The 7,081-nt window shown below is 31.0% G+C and overlaps 1 long non-coding RNA gene across 7 annotated transcripts; it reads left to right on the top strand.

Moving 5' to 3' along the window:
• The first annotated feature begins 298 nt into the window (after positions 1-298).
• On the top strand, positions 299-6,053 carry LOC107468832 (uncharacterized). Of its 7 annotated transcripts, XR_008003873.1 has the most exons (8): positions 329-804; positions 889-967; positions 1,048-1,102; positions 2,082-2,192; positions 2,501-2,806; positions 3,050-3,720; positions 4,468-4,575; positions 5,472-6,053. It is a non-coding gene; the product is annotated as an uncharacterized LOC107468832 (long non-coding RNA). The 7 variants fall into 7 exon arrangements; XR_008003874.1 differs by lacking the exons at positions 4,468-4,575; positions 5,472-6,053 and having other exon boundaries at positions 299-435; positions 586-804; positions 3,050-3,895; XR_008003872.1 differs by lacking the exon at positions 5,472-6,053 and having other exon boundaries at positions 4,468-5,465.
• The last annotated feature ends 1,028 nt before the right edge of the window (positions 6,054-7,081 follow it).

Genomic DNA, 7,081 nt, shown 5'->3' with positions numbered 1-7,081 from the left:
TAATACATAACATGTTATATTTTTATTAATCAAATTATTATAATTTAAATTAATTTTAATAAAATAATTTAAAATTATAATTTTAATTTTATCACGTGCATGGCACGGATAATTAAACTTTTATATATAATAGGAGAGTAGTAATAGATTTGTTATCCGACAAGTGTCCAGCTTCAATGATCAACAAGTGGTATGTCTGCACTCATGACAAGTGGTACACTAAAAAAACTAATAATAATAATCAATATATGATATGATGAAAGATAATCCTACCGAACGAAACAAAAGCCTGAAGTTGTCAGTATTCAATACAACAACAGAAATTAGGTGGGATATTTGAAATTAAAATCAAATTTGGATTCTTCTCATATTTCACCTGTGGGCGCGTTCTTTCCCTTTTGGATCAGAATTTAAACTTGAGCATTTGAAATTAGGGTAAGAGTGAACAAAATTAAAATTAGAAGTTTAAAAATCAAAGCTTTCTTTGATTTCTTTCAATCTCTCTTTCTCTTCTTTCTTTCTCGCGCGCTCTCTCTGGTTGATTTTCTTTTATTATCTTCTTCGTCCATAACGACGACGTGGTAGAAGTACTGGACAAGTCACAGGCAAGAGAGTTGAATATCAAGAAGAGGAGAGGAAGATCTAAGAGACGAGGAGGCGGAGGAGGAGATGCAAGCTTTAGGAGCAGAGGCGAACAGAGCTTTCACGGTGATTTCAGAGGCGACAGAGTGGGGAAGAAGCAGCACAGCAAAGATAGGATGTTCATCGCACCCCCTTCAAGCAACTTCCTTTCTGTTGCTGCGCGTAACTACTCTCCGTCTAACTCTCCCTAAGCTTCCCCTTTTTATGTTAATTATCTCTTCATCTTATACTTTTTTAACAATTCAGGCTTTCATTTACTCCGTTTGAATATCCGGTGTACACAACTGATGGGAGTATATGATAAATTGGGTTTGCAAATTTACTGGTAAGCCATCACAAGTGTTTTTCTTAATCGAAAGTTAATGGGCTGTTATATGATAAATTGGGTTTGCAAATTGGGTGTAGGAACATAATCTTGTAGCATAATCCCGTGCAAATTGGGTGCAAATTGTGAGTTACTGTAAGCCATCACTCTCTCTCACTTCCGCTGCATTGACTTGCTATTCCTTTTGCTTTTTCTGCGTTGAGATGCATTTGGTTGAGAAACCTCGAGCTTGAGCTGAATGGTGAATTATAATTGCATGTTTCTTTGTGTATCGTTTTCTTCAATTTTTTAGGAAAGAATATTCATGATTGAGGAATCGAACTGTGTTTTTTTCTTCTCCTATTCTTTTCTGCCATTAAATATTTTTTTTATTGAAATACAACGTCTTGAGTAAAATATTAAGGAAGTTTATACTGTATGAGAAGGACAAGAAACTAGCGTTAAGAGCTTTTCTCACATTGTCGATGATTTGTTTGATTTCCTTCTCTTTTATTTGGTGATATAAGCTTCAGGTTTCCATCAAGCTGGTCTGTGAGTCTGTGACTCGGGTTTTAATAAACTGAAAATTGAAAATTGTAAAGGATATTCATACACATCATTAGAGGAAAACCTAGGGAGAAAGTACGTCTGAGTATTCAAAAAAAATATTGAAGTTTGATTATTAAACCGTATTATCATTGTGATTGTTCATCAGCTACTTATTCAATGTAGCTTTATATTGCTGATTAGGTTGTGGATGCAATTCAAATATCTATGCATATATACTTTTACATGTAAATATATAATTCCTTTTAATACATTAGCCTCAACAGAAAAAATAATTAATTGCTTTCCTTTACTATAAACTGCAATCAAAAGCCAAAGAACCAACAGTATAATTGTTGATCAGTTTTTAAGGACTGTTTGCTGTGATATCAATTTTCAATCTCTTGGATATGAGTCTTTCATCTAATATTACTGTGTAAGGCTCTGAACTGATGTATAGATAGTGAAAATTGTTGTATTCCTTAAAACTGTGATTGAATCAGAGTAAAAAAGCTTTGTTTTTTGAGAATGTTGATGCCATCTATGTATGTTCTCCATGTCTTTTAAAATTTTCATAATTATTCTGCAGTGTCTGTTAAGGGTCCTTAGAAAGGAGAACTCAATCTTATTAACTGCCTCTTCAGTGTTTCTTCCAGTTCACCCAATGATGGTTTCAGTTATTCACACTAGGCTGATGGAGGTAATGTTTGTGAGAACTTTGTCCTTAACTTTTAAATGTTGAATGGTTTAGGGTTTCTTTAAATATAGCATTCATGTGACCACCTTAATATTTAATATAAAGAAATTAAAAATTAATTGTGGGATTAGAATCAATCTTCTTTAATTGTTTTTGTAGCAAAATCTTAATAAATATGATAAACTACATGAACTATATATGAATTATTGAGAATTTCTGATTTGTCCTCTGATCAAATGATATTGGATTTTGGATAAAATTTAATTTGTGCATTTGATAGTTGTTTATTTATTCTTTTTGTTGTTTGATAGCTTACAAGCCAGCCAGAAGCACCAGATAGGGCAGTGGCTCAATGGCATCTCTGGAAGAGTGTAGTGGCAGAATGGTGTGCCGTACTGGAAGAGGAGATGATTAGGAGATCTTGATATCAGAAACGGTGGAATGATTCGACAAAAGAGGGGAGCACACAGACAAGCTTTTGGTGGTTCGAATTCACTCCCTCAAAGCATCAGAATGAGTTTCCATCAATGCCTCCTGTAAACTCAGCTTACTCTATCCAGTCAGATGCAGTTGAAAATGAATCATATCAAAGCTCCCTAAAGTACCCCAGCAGACAGGTATTATTCTATCATTTCATTTTTGGATTTTGATTATATTTTGTTATGACTAAAATAACACAGATTTATGGATTTGCACCCACCATCACATTGTTAGAAATTTTTCATTTGGTATGTCAATCCTCTCATCACTAGCACTTCACATACGCCAATATAAATTTTCTCGAAAGATGTTGAGTTCTTGATTTATTAGCTGGAATTGGTTTGAATAAAAAGGATTTGTTTTTGGAAATTCTATAACAGATAATTTTGGAGTAATGAAGATCATCAAGTAATGCAAAAAATAATTCTGTAAGAGAATTTTTTGCTGAAATGTGAACATGAGTTGTGGTGTTGTGCATGTCTTTGGTTCAAGGGAGGCTTACCCTTCAAAAGCAGTGCGAGCTGAGTTACTTTGAGCATACTTTCGAGTACTGGTAAGTGGTAACTAAGCTTTGTCCCTCTCTTTTTCCTTCTATAAGAAAAAATTAAAGATAAAAAAAAAACAAACAAAGAAGGGTCTATTTTGAGCATACTTTCAGGTAAGATATTTTGAGCATACTTCAATATCTTGGATTGTTTTTTATGTTACATCATTAATGCTATTAACTATGTTTATATTATATGGATTAATTCTGTGGATTACAAGATAAGAAGATTACAATAGGCTAAGGCCATTGAGTTACAAACAAGCTGATGTGTTTCCTTTGTATTTTTCTTTCATCAGCAAGCCCAGTTGTGAGAATGTTTCCAAAAAGGTTATCTCATCAGTAGGGGTGTGGTCATTAACAAAGGATTATTCATGGGATACTATTATTTGTCATGATTCTGTTGATGTGAGATGGACAACACTTGGTGATCTCTTAATTAATGGAAAACTTTTGGGATGCTTATACTACCGAAACTTTGTTGTAGTCTGTGTAGCAGATATATCGGTAGGATTATCTTTTGTCAATCTGTTATTTTCAGTGGCAATTTTGAGTTTTTGAGTGCCAAATTTTTAATTTTCAATAGAGATTTGAGAAATTACATGTGTATTTATAAACTACTCTATGAACTCAGTAAACAAATTGATTTGAGTTTCAAAATGATTTTGTTTTTAAAAAATTATATGACATAAAGAAAAGAAAGGATAAAAACATTTCGATGTTATATCCATTTTGTTTTGAATATGCTCCCATCATCACGTTGTTAGCAATTTTTAATTGATCAGTTGGGTTTTAATTAATTGGATCCTACACTAAAATATATTTATGCTTTCCTCTTTATTATGAAGTTCGAATATATCTTTTGTTTTGAGTTAACAAACTAAGACTAAATTCTAAGTTATTTTGTGTTTTGCTCTAATAAAAGAATGTAAGTTTAAATATATATGTCAGTAATAAGCTTCAATGGAGAGTTTGGTTCAATGCATATTCATTAAGTACTTCCTCAGATGAATGGCAGAAAAATGTGTTACATGCATATCATTCTGGACTTACTTTCAAATGCTAACACCAACAAAATGTGAGAGATTATAAAATGTTTGCAAATGTTTTTTTTTTCAAAAATAAAATAAATTGAGCCCTTATATTGAATCCAACCACTATGAGGTTGTGAATATTATATGCATCACTTTTGTATATGATTTTTCTTTTAATATTTAAAGTGAAAATCTATTATGGTGCTTGGTAATTGTGCAGGGAGTTTTCATATTTTTGTAATTAGAGGACTTGCGAGAGATAGTGAAATCCAAAAAGGTAGTGTTTTGGAAGCTGAAGTTGAGATGTTCAAAAAGTTTTTAGAGATAAGTGAGTGATTGTATATTTATCAAAAAGTTTTATTTGTTTTGGACATTGATTTTATATGTTATTTTGAACTTTGCAGCTTTTATCTTGATCATTGATTAGGGAATCTATTTTGTTTTTTTATTGGTGTCTTTTATATTAACCATGTGGACCTTTCATAAGTTCTCTATTCTATTTAAGTTAATTTTCAATATTTTTGTGTGTATTTATTATTTGTTACTATTTTGGATTTTTATGTTCTCCTCCATTATGGGGCTCGCAATGTTCAAAGTGTTAGGAATGCTATAGTTTTAATATTAATTCTTTTATGATGTTCTTAGTGTGCTTTTGATCATTTCTGCTAAGCCAACTTGATAGAGAATGTGAATTCCTAGACACACAAGAGGATAATGAATGACAATCTTCTAATTGGTCTTCAAAAAATGAGTTGTATTCCGGTATGGGATTTATTTTTCTTTTCATATGAATTTATTAGATCATTGTGAAATATTCTTATTTCTTTTCATATGGTGAATCCCACCCCCATTGGATATTTTGCATTCCAATAAGAATTTGCAAATGGTAGTTTTGTTTAAAATCCTAGAATGGGAGAATAATAGGTTGGTTTGGCAAGGGCTTCTTTTTTTACTTCTCTTTTTAAAGAATATAATCTTTTGTCATGTTTTATGCTTGATTATATTTCTTGCATTCTGTTATTTTTTATTATATTTAATAGATTAGTAATTACAATTAGTTTCTAGGTGTTTACTTTTAATTAGTTGTTGGGCTTTAGGCTGTTCAATTTGATGTGAGTTGTCTTAATTTACGTTAAAAATTGCTGTTCATGATATTCACATCTATCTTTGTTATCTTTCTGATTTTTGTTTGATGGCAAATCTCAACTTTGTTATTATAAACAGAATTGTTTGAAGATCAAGCAAAGACATTGGTAAATATTGCTGTTGATAGTGGATGTTACATATATCAAAGTCCAAGCTTAAATATTCTCATGGATTATCCCAACTTTAAAAAGATGACTTCATTGCAATTTCATGATTGGCCTAAGGTACCTTCCTTTAGGAAAAAAAATATCTTACAGGAATTTAGATACCAAATTCACATATTTGTATGCACGGTATGCACTATCTTGGGCGGTTTTCGTAGGTGTGTATGTTTATACTTTGGATCTTTCAATATTTTTTTATGTTTTTGGTAAATTTGTATATAACATAAAAAAAAGAAAGACAGCGAGAAAAGGAAAAACAAGATAACACTTGAATTTTAAAAAGGAAAGACGGTGAGAAAAAGAAAAATAAGATAACACTTGAATTTTTTCTTCTTTCTGAAACTATGCCACCTTTGTTGTGGCATATACTATACAAATGTAAGGTGATGTAATGTTCATGGTAGATAATATTTTTGTTTAAATAAAAGAATTTTGGTGCTGGACAACAAAATGTTCAAATTTTTTGGAGAAAAAAAAAAAGAAAGTGACCCAAGCTACTGATGCAAAACTACATAGTAAGTATAAAATATAACATTTTTGTGTATTTTTTAATTTTAGTCTAGAAGATTTTAGCAAAAAGTTATGGAAGATAAAAAAAAATTATTCATGACTAAATTGTATGATTGATGGTGTAATCTTTTGAGAATAAATTTAGTTTATCTGATTCTTCTTTGGATTTGTTCATAATGTGTTTGAACAAATTGTTTTTTGTTAGCAATTTAAACATGTGATGCTTTGATGAGATGGTTTTATGTGTGATTTTAGGATTTGGGTTGAGACAAACCCAACTATTAACTATTCGAGATCTATTTGGAAAAGGTAATTTTGTTAGTGTTGAACAGAAAGCTTAGCGTTTATCCCAAACTTGCTAAGATTCAAGATGTTGGCAACAAGGCAAATTTGTCGGTTGAGCATTTTCTTATTTTGTTAACAGTTGAGTATTGTTCATTTCAGCAAGAAGTCAGATATAAGAATGTCAACCAACCCAACTAATTCTGCTGTTGGTGTCTTTATTTCATGACGGTAATGAATCCAAGGTCAAAACTCACAAACACACCTTAAATTATGAATTTTTGAATAAATCAGTGTCATACTTGGAGATGACTTATTGATTATGCTCTTAGTTTAATTTCCTTTGGCACTTCGTTAGTCAATATGAAAATGCAAAAAAATCTTATGACTAGAATGTATAATGATGTAGATATTAAAATAACCACAGTTTTGTAGGCCTTTTCATCAACCAGTCCTATGATATACTGTCTTCATATGATGGTTACACCCACCTTCAAAGCATATGTCATTAAATCATATGATGTTCTACAATAGCATCGTAGCTAAATTAATAGGGTGAAAAAGTGATTACTTGCTGTATTTTACATTCAAAGATGCTTTTGAAATTTTTAAAGTGATGTTATACATAGGATCAAATATAAGGAAAGGAACTGAATTATACATTGAAATTTTAAACATTTATCAAAAGAAGTCTCTTGAAATTTAAGAAAAAAGAGTCAATGTAATATTGCT

Source organism: Arachis duranensis, chromosome 10 (assembly GCF_000817695.3).
Source record: "Arachis duranensis cultivar V14167 chromosome 10, aradu.V14167.gnm2.J7QH, whole genome shotgun sequence".
Taxonomy (NCBI): Eukaryota; Viridiplantae; Streptophyta; class Magnoliopsida; order Fabales; family Fabaceae; genus Arachis; species Arachis duranensis.
The sequence above is the reverse complement of the archived record's forward strand: the minus strand, read 5'-3'. Positions and strand labels throughout refer to the sequence as shown.